Source organism: Diadema antillarum, unplaced genomic scaffold (genome assembly GCF_040938485.1).
Source record: "Diadema antillarum isolate AM-2024a unplaced genomic scaffold, OU_Dant_1.0 seq00000768_RagTag, whole genome shotgun sequence".
NCBI classification, from domain to species: Eukaryota; Metazoa; Echinodermata; class Echinoidea; order Diadematoida; family Diadematidae; genus Diadema; species Diadema antillarum.
In genome coordinates this window covers 3278384-3300219 of record NW_027271658.1, presented here as the reverse complement: position 1 = coordinate 3300219, position 21836 = coordinate 3278384, and the positions used below count along the sequence as shown (strand labels likewise).

General features: G+C 40.5%; 1 pseudogene; it reads right to left on the bottom strand.

Moving 5' to 3' along the window:
* LOC139738799 (uncharacterized) overlaps positions 1-21836 on the bottom strand; it is a 126687-nt pseudogene that overhangs the window by 37586 nt on the left and 67265 nt on the right.

Here is a 21836-nt window from a genome sequence, read left to right as displayed (position 1 = left end):
AAATTTAATTGTTTTTGTTTTGTTTATGTTTACTTTGTGTATAGTTATGTAACTTTTTTGTATCTTCTTATTATATACTCCTAAATTGATGGTGAATAAAACTGAACTGAACTGAACTTATTAATGAACTGAACTGAACTGAACTGAACGCGGCAAACTTGTGAAGCCCTCTTCACACAAAACATTTCCTTCGAGAGGCTAAAATCAGCAAGTGGTTGCACGTCATAATAGAACAAATAATTTTCACGTTATTTCTGTCTTCGAGTCTTTTTGCAAATAAGGTAGTCATCATTTCACTGTGATTAACTAACTACAAAACATGAAGCTGTCTTTCCAAAACAAGTGATATACCTCTACAATCTTTGTCTCTAGACTTGAATAATTTGCTAATTTTGATATGCAGACATTTATCATAGAATTCAGTTTTCACACCACACGTCGTAATGCGCATTTGAGGTCGAAAGTACCGATGTCTGTCAGCATACGGCATTAATCAATATGGTGGTCAATGGAGTTCTTGATAATGTTATCATGTAATGACAAAATATGTACAATGAGAGTGACCAGAAAAAAGAATTTTAAAAGGCACTATGTTTTGAAGCGTAAAAATTGAGGAAGCACATTTTCTTGCATTATTCATGAATGACGAAAGAAAAAAGAAATCGGCCCATCATGATACAGTACGTTCTACCACACATTAATTTGATTAAACATGCGTTAAGTGCCATCTGCGATACAAATCAGAGATCATGCAATAATATGATATAAACCTATAACTTGGCAATACAAAAATGTCTCTCTACCACTTAATGAATTCAGTGCAAGACTTTTTTTGCATCAACAAACTGCACAACTCTGGGCAACTCTTGGCAGAGTGTGCAGTGGAGATGTGCACAGACCTGTGGCAGTGTGGGCCGCCTTTTCACAAACGAGTTGCATAGCGCTTTTCGAGGCACACGGTACGTCGTGCCACTGGCTCATGGAATGGAGGTTGTGCAGGTCGATGAGGGCACACTCCTCCAAGTCGCCACCGTTGGGTTGTCGTAGACCCCAGTCGCTGTTCCTATCCAAACGAAGTCGGTAGTGGTTATTCAGCAGTGACTGTATTAATTCGCAAGGCACAGTTGAATCACAGAACGAAAGCAACTTGCGGAAGTTTCCACGACATTTTGTTTATTAGGTGAGCATGTTATAAAAAACAATTGGAGGAAACAATGTCACGCGTCCCGCCATGATATTTCAAGCATTCATCAGTTGAACTCATTTAAAATCGAACTAACCATATCAATTTTATGGCCCACTCGCGTACGGACATTGAGATGCTGATCGTTAAACAGCAAGCATAAATGATATGTGTTGATATATTAATACCTAGATCAAAATATGATTAGACGCCGATGTTAACGTTTTCAATGATGACAATTTTCTTTGTTAAAGCTTTTGTGAGGTCGTAATCAGTGTTGACAGCTGCCAATGGTTAAAATCTAGTGCAAATATAAGTGTTACCATCAAATCTGTCTCTTGAAAATGCCAATGAAGACTGCTCTATCAAAAACTCAGAGTGACTCGGAAGTATACCTGTCTGGGATGAACCAATCGGCATAGCTGAGAGGACTGTCGTCTACCCAGCGATGGAGGCGCTTTTCACGTTCATATGTCAAACCTAGAATAGGAAGTAAATCAAAAATATGAATAATCGATATTGGTCCTTCGGTTTTCCATATTCTGATTGCGATAGAGCAAATGAGGCCTTACTTAATGAGAAATGAAAAGGTAGCTTTTTATCTCCAAAGTAGCGTATTTGATGTGCTATTAATGTATCATGTGTGTGTATGATTATATATTGTGCGTGTGTGTACTTGTTTGCAAATCATCTAGTGCTACAATGTCCGAAGTAGTTAAAAACACAAACATGATATCATCCATCTTCAGTGAAGGCGTTTCAACATGTGTGGCTCCATCTTACCGATAAAAGTCCTAAGATTATCCCGGAACCACGTGGACGTGAGAAGAATGTGTACGAATCGCATCTCGTCCTCGTTGGCTATGCTAACAAGATGCGCCCCCTCATCCCGGCACATGCGGTTGGCGTCCGTCCAGCGCATCCCGCTCTCGGTCTGCCGGAGCGCGTAGCAGCTCTCCGCGTACAGCTCCCAGCCGGATGGGCACATCATGGTTTCTTTGACGGTAAATGAAGCAAAATAAACGAAAAAGAACAAGAAATGCATGTGAATCCAGCATGCACGTGTACGTGACGAGTATAGTCAATGCGAAATTGATAATTAGAACTGCCTAAACGTAAAGTCCTCACACTTAAGCATCTCATTTTAAAATTGCCAGGAACAAAATCTGATTGAAGGTCAGTTCCCCACCGACAATGCAATGTAAAGAACAAAAGCACGCATTCATTTGTATTCGTCCCTTTGTTAAGATTTAGGAGAATACGTATTAGTTATAAAGTAGGAATAGTAGTTTTCAAAAAAAGATTAGTAGAAGTAACTAGTGACGAAACGAGATGAGGTACCAGACGAATTGCCTAAAAAATTTGTTGGATATTGAAGTCCTTTGTCTTAGCAACCGAAAGATATACCGTTTGATCTGTGGCGGAGGCCGATTTCATTTAGCACCACGCTGTTAAGCATCATAAACATGCCTGTTTCCAAAAGACAAAGTCAGTTTTCAGTGCAGTAGGCGATTTTTTTTTACTCCTACCTTTACTCGGTGCAACATTAGGTGTTGTCGACCTCTCTTCCAGTGTCTCCTGGAATGTTGTGCCCCTGTAGACAGCGTAGAAGCCACGTCCTGTCCCGCTACCTAGCGAACGGAGCTTGATGTACATGGAGTTGAAACTGGCGACCACAACTTCGGGAGGAGGGTGGCTGCTGCAGTAAGTCCCTATCAACGGCGTCATTTCGGTCGCTCCATCGTGAATGCTCAATGTGTCACCTTCACACCTAACCATCAAAGATTACGAAGGGATATCATTTCACTTTATTGAGATGCCAAATGAATTTGTGGCCAAAATTTTCATCTGCACAATAATACACAAAGTCTTATATATATAGTGTACGAATAATTCATAAGTATTCATAAATATTGTTGTTTTTATTCAGTCTGCCATGTGTTATAGGATGAGTTATGAGCACATACAGGCATCGTCTGGGTTTTTTTTAAGACTGATAATCCTTCTGATGTTCTTCAAGGGGTAACGAATCCAGCAGCTCTGCCTCACATACTTACAAGCGGCCTTGTAATTTGGCGCTTCACTTGCGACAAAAACAGAACCTTGATGACAGTTATGCCGCTTAGTACAACATAAATTCAAAACGTTACTCATCGTCTTGTAGACTTTTAAGGGATAAATTTGGTTTCATTTGACAGCAATGGACTATATGGACGTGATCATACGATAACAGAACTACAATAATGTTATGAAATTTGTTGTAATTTGTACTCATTACTATACAGGGGCGGATCCAGGAATTCTGTAAAGGGGGGGGGGGGCGTGACTAATATTTTTGGTGCCACTTCCGGGTTTCATTTCATTGTTTTTCTTTTTATTTCTTTTGTTTTTTACGAAAAATAAAGGGGGGGGGGGCTTGCGCCGGTTGCGCCCCCCTCTGGATCCGCCACTGCTTTAGTAGGCCCTACTGAAGAAAAGACTAAATCACGCACCCTAATAAACAAGGCGACTGTCGCTCTATTTCTCTTAGACACTTAATAACTTCATATCCGGTTCATGCGTGTCTACCTTAAGCCGGGTGAGCCAATTTCAAAGTCTTCAAAGCGAAGCTGGATGAAGGTGCCATGTCTGGTGGTGATTCGCCATCTTGGACGAGCGTTCGGTTGGTATGGCAACGGATAGTTAGGGGACGCCACTGCTGCGCTGTCGTAGTTACAGACGATTTCTTCGGTGGTCGATTCGTAGTTTCCCACCTTGCAACCAGGTACAGCTGACATAAATGAGAAATTTGATTAATTAAACTTTTCTGACCTTACGTATCACTGATCTTATAATCTGTAATAAAGTGCGACTGACAAATAAATTTGCCAGAAACTATCATTACCCACCCAGCCATGAACAATTCGCCATAATTTTCTGAGACTCTGTCAAACGTATTGAATTCACAACAAATGTTTGTAACGATTTGAACTTTCAATCTGAACTCGTAATTTCACAGTCTAAATTAATAGTTCCCTTCACCTGTGGACACATACTCACACTCCTACTACTCCACGTACTAGCATGAATGTACACACACCCTTCTTCATTTATACACAGACAATGATACTTACTGGGTACGCACCAACGCACACACATACAAACGAACAAACAGGTCTCCCACGACTAACATCTCAATTCTTCCATCATGTTCCACTCACCTTGTGACGAATACACGACATGAAATCCGTGAGACTCCGAATCCAGACCAGTTTGAAAGATGAGAGTGACGGACGATACATTTGTCATGACGTAGCCAGCACGAGTCCCGCAGAGCAGATGGCGGGAACGGCCTTCGTCCCACCGACGCGACGTTGGGACGATCTCTACGCTGTCCACGCACGCACCAGAGTCGGCGTCGCGTTCAACGTCGAACTCCGTGAAGTTGAGGAAGATAAACTTGCCCTCCGGTAGCGTGATGGTCCAGGTGCAGGCGGAGAAAGGCTGGACACTGGACCGTCCGAGGTTGTCGAGGGAGAAGTTTCCCCGTGGTGCCGTGAAGGGGTCCTGCCTCCCACATCCCGGATCGCACTCTTCATGCGACTGAGAGCAATCTGAAGGTGAAACGAATGCGATGGGGACTTAAAGGACAAGTTCACCTTCGCATACATGTGAATTAAGAAAATGCAGCAATTTTAGTAGAACACATCAGTGAAAGTGTGAGGGAAATTTCAATCTTCTCATCCAGCAGTGAATAAGCAGATACTTTTAAAAAATCATAGTTTTGACAGGATTTTCCTCAAACTTTCACTGATGTGTTCTACTGATATTGCTGTATTCACTCAATCCGCATTCATGTGAAGGTGAACTTGTCCTTTAACAGAAGGCTGATTGTAAAATCACCCAAACCACCCCCAAAAAAGAACCATTTACGTTTCCACTGTCCATTGATTTCATCTCGTTGCATCCCGCATACTAGTATGATTAATCTCTGTTCTCAGGGATATAATGAATTGCCATCTCCTCTTACTGGTGACAAGATACCAAGTCAAATACTCATGCCATGAAAAGGTCAGGCAAGGATCACTGATGCCTTGCTAACAGCCGAGTCTCGATCCCATTGTGAGTCTCATTTGGAAAGAATGTGGAACAAGAAGCGGGAAGAATCCAGAGAAAAGAGCATGTTTGTCATTCGTTACTAAGTATTGTATCATACGCCGGTAAAGTTTACTGATAGGCCTATTGGAGTAAATGTGAAAGAGAGTATTCCACGTAGATCAAGTAATCAAGTCGTGTCTTAAAAACCATCCTCAGTACTCTCCATAGTGGTTGCTCCAAACTGTATCGAGAGAGAATCGAGTGAGGCAAGTTTAAATCATATCAGTCGTATAACAAAATGGATGGATGGTAATAAGATGTTAACACAATATGACAGACAATATTTATCTTCATTCAGTTATTTTGATCTGTACACTTGTAACGGATTCGTAACGCACACGTAGTTTATATAGCATATTGTTACCTAGAGTGTCGTAGGTCGCAATGAAACCGAGCTTCTTCGGCATGTCAGCCTCCAGCGCACCCATCTCCAGCCTTAAGGTAACATCATTCGACCTTGACTTGACCTTGAGGTCCCGGAAGTGGCCACAGTAGGAGCCTCGGAGGAGTTGTCCCTTGTTTGGGATGCGGTCAGTGATGTTCAGAGTGTCGATGCAGATAGCGGCAGAGTGGCTGGAACGGCGGAGGGTCATCTCGTGGAAGAAAAATCTATGTGGAATAATTATTGATGAGGACTTGGTTAAAAACAAAAACAAAACATGTGTCCAACATGAATGGATCAGCGGAAGACAGTTCAGCACTTATTTTTACGTTTGAACACTTAGAAACTTTATTTGGGACCTTCTCATTCTCTTGCTTACGTACGTATGACAATAAATAAATTGCTTCATTGTCCCATTCAATGACATCAGCCAACCAGGACTGAATGGATACCCTCCAATAATATGTAATTTCTTTACGGTTTGTTCCCGTATTCATGGTATTGTACACTGCATGGTGTCCGCTCACGTAATCATGCGTTAGTTTGATTACATTGTGTGTGCAACGTGTAGCATTTGGTAAGAAAGAGCTGGCAATGCGTGTTTTTCATTCTTTGACTGACTGAATGACTGAAATTCCTTTTGTTGTCAAGTTCCCGCTTTTCACCCTTCTGTCCCTCTTATTTCTTGTTATCATCGACATCGTCATTATCACAACCATCGTGCCATCACCATTGTCATCATCACGGCAATCACCCATGCAACATGACGGTTTTTTAACCTTTTCATTCTTCTGATACTACTTTGTCTCTCCTTCTCCTTCGACTTCTTTATTTCTCTCCTTTATTTCTCTTTGTTTTTTAAACATTCTTTTCTTTTTAATTTTTTCTTCTTCCTTATCCGCCTATTATCTTCAGAACTCGCCAAAACGATTTCGCACATAATTACAACACATATGTCGATATGAACACTTCATATGCGTAATACTACTCCCTAGTAATTGTGTTATGCGAATGCCATGTAAATCTTATTAAAAGATACTGACGTATTACATAGGTCTAAAATGCTATCATCATAATGTACACTGACGAATTTACATGAACAGTTTCCTAAAAAGTTTCACAGTCATGTGGACATTCATGTTTCGTAGACTGATGAGATCGGAGACTACGCATGAAACCTGTGAGCTAGTTCGGGCCGCTCAAAAATTTGATACCAGGACTTTCTTTTTCTACCTAATGATCTGTCCTTCGGGTACGTGGATCCTCATCTGGCACCACTGACCCGTGTTGTACCAAGGGGGAAAACTCACGGATTCCACCAGACCAAAAGTCAGACTGGTTTCTACCACAGACTGGTGTGACTCCCACAACTCCTCGCAACGCAGAGATGCGAATTCTGTCCATAAACCAGGAAAGAAGACATAATTATCAGGAGCAAATGGACAGGTACGGAGTGACTTATATCATCTTCTCCTTCTCAAGAATTGCCCAGAAATTATTTTGAATTGGCTCCCAGTTTAGCTTCTAACGCTTAAGTTTCTTCAATTTACTTGACTGTTGTATAGGAGATAGGGCTCTTTGTTGTGAATATATACGCAATGCCTGTAAAATTGTTAATTGCAATACAAGCGAAAGACAGAACATTTGGGCACCTCCAAAATCCACAGGAATAGAGGATAATGTTGTTGTCATAATGTGAGACATACATACGAACATACATACATACATCATGCACACATACATACATATGATAAGCACTTCGTGGACACTTCCCATTAAACGTGACATCATTGGAATTATACATAAGATGTAACTAAGCGTTACGTAGCTAATAATTTATCATTGGAACAACATGCAGCCGTCTCATCATGCTCATGGAGCGTAAATACAAACAAGCTCAGGGTAGACATCAGTCAAGGAAACAAATATCTTCAGAGCTTCTTGAAACAACTGAAGGATGCATATTTTCTAATGACCCAACAAAAATTATTCAATTCTTGAGAAGCAACCATACCGTAAAAGCCTATCAGCTGCTTGATTTTGGGTTTACTGGATTAATTACTGGATAATTTTTCACAAGAAGAATCCGAAGGAATCCGAAGAGAGTGCCAAACCTGTGGAGCATATCGCCGAAGACTCTTCCTCCATGTACCATGGCGTCGGGTCGGGCGACGAAGAGGGTGTCGACCACGGCATAACCCATCGTGGCCATCGATGATGATGTCCGAACTGGTTTCGTTTGTTTCTGTGCCTGGACAGCTGTTTCAATGAGCCAAAACAAAAAGCAAAATAAAGACAAACAGAAAAGAGGGACGGTATGATTATCTCTACCTATCCTATGTATAGCCAAGAGTTACTAGGCACGCCATGACAAAAATCATGCCAACCTTGCCGAGAACATCTCTTGAAATGATATTGCACGTGTCTAGTCTAGCCAGTAGGCCATTGCTCTGCCTTTAAATATTTACATGTATTTAAATGGTTGACAATCAGCGCTATAACATACAATAGACATTACTGATTCTGAGTAGAAGAAGAAACTTTTGTGAGAGAATTCTGCTCAACAAGATATTTCATTTCGTCACTATTATTATCATTTCATTATCATTATCATTATTGATGTTATTATCATTGGTATTATCATTTTTATAATACGATGATGATGATGATGACGACGACGACGACGATGATGATGATGATGGCGATGATAATGACGATGGTGATGATGATGATTGTCATTATTACTGTTTATATCATTATTTTAATTTACCATTACTACAATTACTGATGCTGCTACAACTGTTACCATTATCACTATTAGTGCAATTATCGTCATCATTATCATTATCATCACTATCAGTATGATATCGTACATCATGTCAAACCAAGGAAAAGACAAACCCCTGAGTCTTCTGGGAAAGTTGTTAGGGATTGTCTTGGACGACACTCCATGGCTGATGTCGTGTTACTGAACGGGGAGCGCTCGAAGTCAGCGTGGAATTCGCAAACCGTTCCGTTCTGAGTGAGATTTGCTTCAGCCAGATAGTGGAATTTGCTCTGACAAACAGCTATACAGAGAAAAACAGAGAAATTAGGTAAACTCCTGTAAGAGATGCTTGTTTTTCAGATTGTGTCAGGAGGAGAAAAATGTTTGAAAGCAGCCTGTTTTGCGAAAGAAAAAAACTGCAGTGTTTCATTCCAAATAAAAGATTTAACAGCATGACATACTGGTCAGTAGTAACCTGGATTACCATTTAGAACTTCTGGCAATAAACCGATCTAACGTTTCAAATCTCAAGGAAAGGTGGCCATCACAGAGACAACGATTAAAACTGATAATTAAAGAGATAAAAAATTATGTACACATGCATCATTTTTCCAGTTCCTCAGTCCGCTTAATACAGCCAATATATATAATACTTGATACTATATGAAATCTAGGTTGTGTGACGTGTATACAGCAACCAAATCTGCTGTGCTGGGACTGTAACGTTTGAGTGAGCCGTACATGTACAGGTGGAGCCATTCAGACTCTCCAAGTGATAGCCTCGTGGACACATGCAGTGAAAGCTGCCCTCTACGTTTTGGCATCTATGAGAACATCCGTTGTCTCTCGTCAAGCATTCATCGACGTCTGTAAGAAAACAAACCATTGAAATATAATTATGTAATAGATTTCAGAGGTCAGAATGTCGAAGTGGCAGTGACGTCACTCGCCTTCATCTTCGTATGGCACGATGTAGGCGCCTACAGAGTTTGCAACCATTTGTTCATTTGTACAAGTCTGCCTCGAAGAAAGAATCGTATGGTATCGTTCACTTTTGTCCGGAAAGGTGTGAATATAAGACTACATCAGCGAGTTCGCCACGTGATCTTCATGAGATGTGAACTTATATCCCTCGCATGCATAGATTTTGATTTCCTCATGATTAGGGCGTCCATTTCATGTCTTGTCAGACTGACTTGAAGGCGTAATAATCATTTTTAATATGGTGTAAATAATACAGCTATGTAAAGACATTGACATTTTTATACCGAAAAGTCACTGACTATTCTTATAGCGTGAAAAAGAGACAAATCTTCGAATGTACCAGAACACGTATTCCCTCATGCACACAGCAGGAAGGGTACTTTGTGCAAAATTAAGTTTATGAGATTTGTAATACATAACACTTAATAACATACAACAAATGCCAACGAACACATCGAATTCAAAAACGTGCATCAAGCACCCTGTCATCATCAGGCGTTGGAATTAAAGCTTTACTTGCAGTTAAAAACTCTGCCGAACGCATGCATTAAAACAAATACCATCATACACACAGAAGGTATCATAGTCACAACTGAAAAAGGGACTACCCTCCGTACAATTTTCCCCCTTGAACTCTTTACTTTTAAGCATTTTATCCTACTATATTGACTATGGTGATTTTTAACTACGGAAATAAAACAACGAATAAACAAACACAAACACACAAATACACACGCATTCGCTACCTTACCAATCTGACATACAGTGGCTCGTGAGATGAGGTCGTCTCGACACTTGTAAGCTCGCCACTTCATACCATCGTCCATGTCGAAGGAAACACACCAGTCCTCCGTTGAGTTTACGTCCACCTGGTCAGGCGTCCAGCGAAAATTCTGGAAAGTGGCCGGGGTCCCGTCCCGCCACGTGAAGCTGTGCTGACCCTGAGACTGGAGCATGCGAAGGCCGATCACGTACTGATATCGGTATGGAAGCTCAAATCTGCATGATGTAAAGCGGAGCGATTGATTCATCGTTACTTTAGGTGCCTCCTGCATCGTAGATTAACATCTTTCGTATTTTTACATCGTCTGTAATAACCAGTGATGTGTAAGCACTTCAGAAGTCTCTCAATGTGTACAAATACCCTTTCCAATTTTGTTGATTTCTAATTGTTCTCATCAACACTTTTATTGTTGTTATCATCATCGTTATTGTTGACTATTACATTATCTCAAATAAGGTATAACCATTTGTCTATCAAAGTTTAGGCATGTCACAAACGAACGGCACATAAATGCAGTAACAGTTGAAATTTTAAAGGGTTCTCCATAGATTTCGTCCTCGAATCGATACTTTCTTACAAGAAGAATGGTGATTCACTTTTAACATACACTCGTTTACCATGAGTATTAAATTTTCAGAGTAAAGTTTCCACGAGAGGAAATCTGTAGAACGTGAAAACTGTTATGATAAAGGCTACAGTTTCTAAAACCTAACAGGAATGGCTATGTTAAAATCTCAAACGCTCAAAAAATTCTTGCACAGTCTGCTGTTTTAATTCTCGTGATTTGAGACTTAATAAACAGCCACCATAGTTTCCAAACTACACAGAAATCACTCGCTCTCTTACTTTGTTCTATTTTTCTCCAGAAAGTCCTGTGTCTTCTGTGAGGAGATGGCAATCGGGTAGCTGCCCTCCATGAAGATATTATCACACGAGTCCACCTTCTGGTTGTTGACGGTGGACAGGCAGAATCCGTCGTTAGCTACGCTAGTCTCGCCGCAGATCTGTCCGTATTCTGTCGGAATGGTAAAGTAGGCAGTCATATTGATAGCAACGTAAATTCAGCTGACAGACGGAATGATTCCCGTTGAAAATTACAAACAGTAACGGCAAAGGTCTACTGCGTTATTTCTCCTGTAGTATCATGTTGGTTTTGACATTAGTAACATATGCCACAGCCACGATCTCTGACCCAATAATTTTCTAGTAGGTGTATGTGTGTGTGAGAGAGAGAGAGAGAGAGAGAGAGAGAAAGAATGAGAGGGAGGTATAGGTTAGAGAGAATTTAGAGAAAAGAAGAAGGAAAAGAAGGGGAGGTGATAATGAAGACAAGGGAGAATAAGTAGGAAAAGAACATGAAAGAAACAGAACGCATTGGATATTCCCACATTCAAGAATCCAGAATGATAGATATTTCAGGGCTACCCGTTACGTGAAATTACCGGTTACATTTCAAAACAATCGGGAAAATGATTGATGTTAACTGATCGATTTATCGCTAAGTGATCTAGGTGAATGGGGACGGAATAGGAAATAATTCTTTGTAGGAGAGAATTCCCTGTTCACTAAAATTGCAAGGCAGTGACAGCAAGAGGGAAGAACGTACCGACAAGTCTACAGCCCAGCAGCTCCAGTCGGACGCAGAACTGACCCCGAGAGGAGCGAGGGTTAAGGCGTACTGCTGACGTGATGAAGGGTCTCTCTAGGTCGTGTCGCATCTCAGTGTGAGGATCGGGGTACATGGGGAAGTCCTGATGAGAGAGAACACGATTGGTAGGAAGGACAGAAATCACTGAGTGGCTCCATTCAAGTCTTCGTTCACACTCTTTGCATTCAAACGACGGGACACTGAGTCATACACACATCAGCGATTATCATAGTTCAGTGATAATAATTGAATTTGCCATGACAACAACTCGCATGCTTATAGCTGATTGGTCGTTGTCTTGTAGCTGTTGTGCGCGCGAGTATCTAGAAAACCTGTGCTTTCATTGTTCATAGCATATTGACGGAATAAATCTCAAGTGTATACCAGGTGACCATGAGGAGAATACGTCCTTACCATGTGGTTGCCGGCGCGATCCGTGTAAACCCGCCACTCCTGCTCGTCCTTGCTGAGGTAGAGCAGCCGGTAGTACTCGCCCCACATGTACTCACGAGTCCAATCATCGTAACCTCCCTGAGTGATGACACCAGTGATAGTGTACCGCCCCAGCAACTGCACCTGATCATTACCATAATATGAGATTGCCATAGAAACAAACAATATTAATATGATTACATTTGTACCCCGACAAGCATCATATAACAATTTTAATTTGACTTCGTCCGTCACCTGATCATTATATTATTTCATTAGGGTCCTCACTTTTTCTGTTGTCTGAGCGACGGCACAAATCCAAATAGGGATTACATTCCTTATACTGGTGGTGCTAATTCAACCAATCACAAATCATGTACAACATATATACTCTATCTAATTTCATGATGAAAACGTAAAGAACGTGAAAACTTACAAGATATCAGCTGATAGTGGCAATGCCAGGCGGAGTGCTCGGGACACCACATTAGACTGCGTGCAAATATTTAAGTGTCCTTGAATTTCATGTCGTTCTCTAACTACACTTTCTTTCCTAGGGCTGTTATCTTACCACAATATGCCCAGTAAATGCGTTTGCTGATGACGCACAGGACACAAGAATAAAGTCGTTCATTGAATTGTGACTTCACAATATGAACGCCCGTTACAGTGATGTATAAATTTCGCCACATTGCGAATTGTAAGAATTATCATCGATCAGTCTCAACACAATCGCATCGCAGCTGCCATAAAAATAAACACTTAATATTCGGAAGTTCTTATCCATATGCTCGATAAAACAAAATAACAAGAAAAAATTATAATTTTGATGATAAACGAGTCTTTATGAAAGATGCGACAAGTACCTCAATCCAGTGATGGTCTCCCCAGCTGCTTGGTATCCAACATCCCCTTGGGAAATGGAGTCGGCCGGCGGCAGGTGGGCCGAACCACTCTTCCACTGCCGACGTGATTTGACGGTCGGCAATGAACCGCGACTCCATGCCGATACGGTTGCCGCACACTGCAAGGCGGGGGTCCAGAATGATTAAATTTAAAAGAAAAAAAAAATAGACAGATTTAAATCTTTTAATCACGCCTCCGTCATATATCACGTTCACTCTCGAAGTAAAATCAATCTTATTCTTCACATGATAAGATCGCTCTCACTTTCTATCGCTCTCTCCCTTTAGACCTTTAGATTTTTAGATCGCTCTCACTTTCTATCGCTCTCTCCCTTTAGACCTTTAGATTTTTAGACCTACAGACCTTTAGACCTCTGCTGCAGACCCTTTGGCAACCTATAGTTTGCACGTGACTTGAATTGAACTTTGAGGCAATGATCCTGGGGGGTTTGGCAGTCACTTATTACATTAATGGATAATGTCATCACATGCCTGCACATACCAGTTGATGGATTGGAATTAACACAAATGGGGCGATGTAGCAGGGTGGGTTAGACGCTAAGACTCTAAGGTCGAAGGCCCCGAGTTCCAATCCCGTCAAGTGTCTCCGTCCTTGGACAAGATGCATGTCCCTCTCGACCAAGGAGTATAATGGGATACCTGGCAACCCTTGGGTAATAACAACGGCAGGACACTCAGGCAGAGCAGTAGCAACACTGAAGATTATCATTATTATTTCCGTTACTAAGATGGAAGCAGCCATAACAAACTTGCCAAATCAAAATTTTACTTATCACCTCAGTTTTTAGCAGCGCGATGGAGGACGACTTTTACCATTGTCCTTTGCGCTACAAAAGGAAGGGAAATTTGACATACTTTGCTATACTTTGTACCCACCTCTGTGTTTGCATCCAACCAGCTCGAACCGTAGACAGATACCATTGTGGCTGTACTGAACGACCAAGCGAACTGTCTGAGCCACGGTTGGCTTCTCCAGGTTGTTCCTCACCACCGTGTTGTTGTCCGTGTTGGCCAGGAATATCTGTTGGAAGAAGATTATAATATTGCTTTATATTGCGTTTGTAGTGCTTTTGTGAGGTAAGGTTTAACATTATGACGATGTAATCAGGCTGATTTGGGTTTTACGTCTGATACAGACATTGGCAGTCATTATCTCTTCAGTCTTGCCGATATTCTGAAGTTTGAAGAAACCTTGTGTCGCTGAGTTGGTTGTTTGTTGCCAAGCTGCTAAAGCTCTCAGGATTTGCGAGACACTATTTCCCTGTACTTATTTGCCTTTGCATCCTTTTCACCTTCCCTGTACGTCAAGTTCTAGCATTTTCAGTTGTATCCTTCTTATTGTGTAATGTTGAGCTGCTGTTCTACAAGTTGTAAATTAATGGAAATAAGTTGTAATAAATCCATGATAGAAACAAACAAGACATTCTTTGCACGTGTTTCAAAGCGAGCCAAACGTAAGCGTAAACGGGCAAAACTTATAAAAACACATATGCGAGAGTTTGCTATTTTGCGATTTGACTGCATGTAGACATTAGAATCTGCCTTTACAGTCTTCAATACACTAATTTTTCCCGTTTCTCTGTGTGACGAGTTTAATACGTTGTATATACAAATTCGATGCTTTTATCCATTGACACTACGACTACACGACTTAAGGCAAATCTTGTACTAAATTATACATGTTCAAAAAGGTACAGTACACGACGAATACAAGAGACATTCAAGGAAAGTGTGCAAACAGACTTAGTGGATTCCTGCCGTTCACCAAAAGTATATGTTACATATGTACATACTGAATAGACAATCTTGAACCTTGCAACATCGATTTTGAAGATGTCAGAGGACGGCCATTGTAATTTCTGCTGTAGATTGTACGACACACAACCGTTAATGCCGAAAATTAATGCAGAAGAATGCTTGAATGGAATTGGATTTAGAAACATTATCATCCCCCCTCCCCCCCCCCCCCCGTCCCTATTTGGTTGATGGGAAGAAGCGCTCACCCTGGTTTCATTGCCGAGCTTGTAGGGTCGAAACTGCTGTTTGGACGTCGAATAGAGAAGAGTGAAAGCCGTGACCCAGCGACGCCCGCATCCCTGGGTCAACACTGCCTTGATGAGATACGTTGTCCTCAGGTCCACCTGTCACCGATGGCCAGGAGGGAAGACGACGTCACATTCAGAGATAGAAAAGGTATGGTAGCATGCAATCCAAAATCCGAGTGCAATTGATAACATTCATCCACAACTTGAACTTTTTTATGGATCTGTGAAAGTCAAAAGCAACAGTACTTTGATGACTAGTAAGAGAAATATAAACTTTCAAATATATCTGATCTACAAATTATCTTAACAGCCATCGTGAAATCCGACATAAAGCTGGTGGTAAATTCTATTTGTATAATGTATACCGTGATTACTTGTTTGTTTTCTTTTCAAAATTTGATGCACAAGGGGGGGGGGGTCGTTGAAAGTGGTTTTGAAGCGAATGTTGTGATACGTTAAAAGATGGTATTTGTGAGACATAAATTCGATATTTTCTTCTCTACACTAATACACCGGACATTGTAAAAACATAATAGGGAGCCTACTGAATGATATGCTAAAAAAGGGCAGTTGAATGCTCTAACCATTTAGGAACTTCAAAAAGTGAACAAAGTTGATTGTGGTTTAGACATGTTTGTAATCCAATTCTTTCGTGTTAAGGTTAGAGAAAAGTCATACTGTACGACTTCTAAAGCTGTCTACCTAGATAATTGAACATGCCCCTTTGGGACAACATCTGACCCACCTGGATCCACTCCTTGACCTCAGGTAAGGCGGGAGTGTCGTAGTCTGCCAAGCGGGAGTTGGAATGGTAGGAGGGCATCCATCCGTTGCCATCTTTCTGCTGCCCGTAGGGGCGCAGGCGGGACTGAGGGGGCCCGTAGAGGACCTCGCTCAGGCTGGACGAGGCTGTGATGCGACTGTCGTGGATTCGCCCGTTCTGCATACCCAGTGTGAAGTCGCAGTCTGAAACGTCACAGCCGAGGAAATAAGTAAAGAACTACACGAAGTTCGCACATGATATACAACATAACTCCGAGAATGCAATTACAATTATGAAAGAGAAGATTGCTGGAAGTCTATACCCTATTCACATTCCTGCCACACATTGAATTATTGACAAGGTCATAGCTGAACCCAGTGTATGTCGTCTTCTACCGGATACAGGTATTCACTCGTTCAGTGCAAACACCTAATGGAGCTTTGATGCTTAAAAACACAAAATAACATAATTCGATAGTTCTCCAATTGCTATGATCTCTCATCGGTCACACATCGGAAGCAAAGTTTTTCGTTTCCGGCCACCAACCGAAGCATATCGGATCGCAGTCCGATGAATCCGACTTGTGATTGTCGACTATCAGGTCAGTGTCAGACATGTCATGCGGTGAGACAAGATCGTCCGACGAGAATCACTCGCGACATGTCTGAAAATCACCTCATAATATAGTCGACCAACCAAGTCTGATTCATCAGACTGCGATCCGATGTACTACTGTGGGTGGCCGGAACCAATAAACTTTGCTTCCAATGAGTGACCGATGATGAGAGAAAATCTGTGTGGAATGTGGGTATAAAGCAGACAAACGAGACCGTCTTACCGTCATCTCGACATCCGAGGACCTCCAGCCGCATGGAGATGTTCTTGTACTTCTCAAAGGGAATGATTCTCAGCTGAGCAGCACGGATCGGCGCGTCGAAGTACACGGGTCGCTCGCAGTGGGGCTCTCCGTTCCCACGGAATAGCTGGGAAATGGATATCAACACATGCAAAGCAGCGAATTCATATACATCACAAGTTTCCCGGTATCGGAAAATCACTTCTTTTAGTAGTAACTTTTGTCGCCAGTCTCACAACGTGAAGTGAAGACGCAACAATGAATTATTTATTCAAACGCTAAGTGATATTCATCTATTTAACCTCCAATAATCTTATGATCTCTTGAAACGAATGATGTGCCTGATATGGACCGCGAGCAAGAATGTAGTAGCAACGAGATCAGTTGACATAATGCCATCGGAAGATAAAATTTTTACTTGGAAATGGTACAAAACCGGTGATCATGAATACAACAATATGATTATAAGCACTATAAAGACTAAGTCTCTAAAAAGTCTACAGCGCGGAACGTGGCTGGCACCTCACATGCGATGCTTTTATCATCGTTAAAGACTTACGACGTCGGTGATCTCGAGGTGACTGAAGTCCATAATGAACCACCAGAGGTTGTCCAGGCTGTCGTCGTTTCGATACAGTACGTAGAAGCTCTCGACGAAGGCGCCGTCGTTGACTCCCTCGCCCTGCACAATCAGGCCGGTGAAGATCATTCGCGAAGGGAAGACGATTTCGATGTGCGGCTGTGGGTCGTTGAGGGCGGGCATCCACGAGGACCTGTTGCCGAGTCTCGCAAAGTGTGGCATGTGTTCCGCGTCGAGGTACGACGACGCGGTGATCTGGGCATCGGCGATCACGCCCGACGCCATGCCGAGAGGAAGAGGACAAAGATCTGTAGGTAACGAGGACCAGAGAGAGAACCATATTCTAAGAAGTGTCAGGGTATATGACAGTAGCGAGTAACAGGACCGAAGCTATTCCAGTGAAGGAGGATAAATCCGCGCAAACGGATCATAAACAGATAAAGGCGCTTTAATATGTTCGGAAAACAAAACACCACAATCCAAGAGAGCAAAGAAAAAAAATCATGGCGATTGCAAACAAAGCTTATAGATAAGAGTTTTTCTATGAAATATAATGCATGCACGTCAAAAACGACGCTCTGCTTCTATTCTACTAGAATCTTGGAACCACAGAATTTTCAAAACTGGTGCTACTATAGGACCTACATTTTGGCGAGTTGTACGTTATTCAGTGAAAGCTCATCTACTACATCAGGATTTAGCAGTGCAGTTAGCAAGATTGGTAGGACAGCAGGACTGTGATTGTATTACTACGATTAGATAACTGACTTAGATTAGATAACTAACTGATCAACTAGATGATATAACTAACTAGCTAATTAATCAACTAATTAGATACAACTAATATTTTCATAATTTGTGCAGAATATGATATCATTTAAATTGGATTTGATGCTTCTTGTTTGTTGATACTGCTTGCCTGTGTTTACATTGCACGTTACGGATCGGAGTGAGAAATAAACCCACTCATCCGAGCATATCAACAACAACAACGACGACGACGACAATGACGAGGACGACAACAACAACAACAACAACAACAACAACAACAACGACAAAAACATGAAAAGTGAAATGAATCTCCTGATTACAAGCTGATAGCAAGTGACCGGAACTTGAAACTTAGTTTCCCCTTGCCAAACTATTTAACATTTCTACATAAAATTGTACAATATGTTGGTTGGCTTCCCCGGTTGGTTCCTCTGTTGGCTTACATTTCAGTGAAGGTTTCATGCATTTCAGTCTCATTTCTCCTCCTGGCCTGGACAGGATGGGGAGGAGGTGGACGGATCTTTTGGATAGAGAAGGGGAAGGAGTTCTCTGTCGTGTTTGTATTTATGCTCTTGAGAACTAATGTGATGTACAATATTGCACGTAGTTTTATACATAACGATGAAGCGCAAAACATTAAAACATAACGGAAGTAAACTTTCGACTAAAACCCGGACATCTTACAGAAACCAAAAACTTATCAGATAATATGGCAAAAAAGAAGAAGAAGAAGATATACAACCTCTCAGTGCTGGTCATTTCTTTTTACATTTTGTGGCATGTTTCCTGCGTGAGATTGTTTCCTAAAACAAATTAAAGAATTTCCAATGCTTACCTGGATACTCCGTTGGTTCGTATGCATCACATACTGATAGCATTTAGTGATGGATAAAGTGATAGATAATGGATAAGGTTAGATCATGGCACATTCCAGTGTTAGTGAGGGGTAGGTTTTCAGCCTGGCGTAGCATGCGTTGTACGAGAACGAATTTAATTTATGATTGTGATAATGATTCCATTCCTTGCAAGGTATGAAAGGCCAAATCATTCTATGATTACAATCATAACACAAAGCAATTTAATAAACATCTGTACTCATGTCAAGTATGATTAACATAGAATAATATTAACTTGAATGATATATCAATATCTATATGTGTATTTTGTTTACCTAACCACCTGTCTGTTACGGAAATATATGGATAGATAGGTAGATAGATAGATAGATAGACAGACATACATATAGATACATAGGCCTGGATGTAGAAAGAAATATTTATATGTATATATACGATATTATTAAATATCCCCTGCTTGTTCACGAAATACGGGCAAATATCTACGGTCTGGTGCCATATTCCATGAGGCCGAAGGATATATTAAGTGGTTGATTGACCAATGAGATAACAGAACTCACGATCACTAAAAGATAATATACAATATTGTTATGATTATATTATTACGTCATGTACATTCATGTTCACTAGTCGAGACCAAGATAACCATGGTCCTACACTGTAAAAAATTTGTTTAGTTTCTAAACACCTAACTAAACACTTTTCTGTGACAGTTTAAAAACACTGCGACGCGTTTATTTATTAAACATGTTTAGGAACTAAACACATGCTGTGTTTATTTTCAGCACACCCGAGGTGTTTATCACACACACATCACACACACATGTTTATGTTTTAAACGGTTCTGATGTTTAAAAACTAAACACCTGCTCTGTTTATAGCCTAAACACCAAACGTTTACACCATAATCACTCACAGTGTTTAAATACTAAACACCGCACAGTCACATAATCACCCACAATGTTTAAGATCTAAACACTGAAACAAAAAATAAACATGACGCACTGTTTACAATGTAAACACTGCGACATGTTTATTCGCTGTGACAGATTAAAAACACTGCGACATGTTTATTTGCCATTTTAGTGTTTATTCTCAGAACACATGTCTGATTTTTAGATCGATCACAAAATTGCATACACTAAACATGTGACATGTTTACATATTAAACATCGCAATTTCTCAGTGTTTATATGAGACATGTTTACACCTTATACATGCTGAGTGTTTATATGAGACATGTTTACGCATCATACATGGTAATTTCCACGTGTTTATATGAGACATGTTTACACATCATACACTCATACATGCTAATTTCTACGTGTTTAAATGAGACATATCATCATGTATGTTAATTCCCATGTATTTATTAATGTAAAGTGGATTGTTTCCACTTTTTTTTTGCATGGAATGAGATAAACGCATAACATTATATAGAATTAAATTTACCCAGAATTTACCTCTGAATGCAAGTTATCAAAACATCAGTCAAAGCTTGGGCAATATCTGATGAATAATAAGTTGAAATCCTTTAAAGGGGAAATCGAGTCCAATAAATAAGATAGTCTGATAAAAAAGAGCAAAATCTTACAAGTTTAACAGTAAAAATTTTAATGAAATTGGACGAAAAATAAGGAAGTTATAAAATTTTGAAGTTTTGCTAATTTCTTCAAAGCAGTTAAAAGTGGATATGAATATGCAAATGAGTGAGTTGACCATGCCATAACCTCACAATTTTCCGTTGATCGTGTACAAAAAATGATGAAATGCAATGTTTATGTTAATGAAATGTGAAATATTATGGTATTGCTGGTTGAATAACTTCAGAAAAGTAATCAGTTAGATATATCAGGACTTGAGCCTCGGGAATAATTGCGTTTGAATGAAAAACTTGAATTTAAGTAAGTTGTGAAGGAATGACATGCCCACGTTGCCATTTGCATATTCATATCAACCATTCAAGAACTGTTTCTTCAAACATTAGCGAAACTTCAAAATGTCATAACTTCCTTATTTTACATCCGATTTCAATCAAAATTTTACCAATGAACTCTTAATATTTTACTCTTTCTTATCAGACTAACTTGTATTTGGACTGGATTTCCCCTTTAAATATTGCCATGTTTTGCTATACGACACAATACTGAGTTAAATGCAAGATACCTGGGAGTCACTGGCCTGTACACGAAGACGTAAATGAAATTCTCTCCTATACACACAGTAAAGTTTGTATATGCAGGAAATGGCACACAACTCATTTTGGAGGGAAAAAAAATATTGCATTTAACAATTGATTTTCAGTCACATGTAATTCTTGGCCTACTTTCAAGAATTGCCGTCTTTCTACTATATTCAGAACTAATTCTTAATAGTATTGTAAAACAAACTAATAAACTTGTTGATTGTGAATTGCAACTCAACACTTCGGAAGCTTGACATGTACGTAACACCTCCAGGAACATAACTGCAGTCTGTGAACAAATCCATGCCGACCTTGAAGATTGCATCAATTATTGGCAAAGTGCTTTGGGGTGTACCCGAACCAGATTAACTCACGGCAAATTATACCATGCACAACACTATGGTCGTATTGGTACTGATCAGGGAGTGTAGATGATGCACTCCATCATAAGGAGACCAAAAATAAATAAATAAATAAATAAATAAATGTTTTCACTGTATTTAGCCTGTGGTGAACATCTGCAATCCCTGATCAGT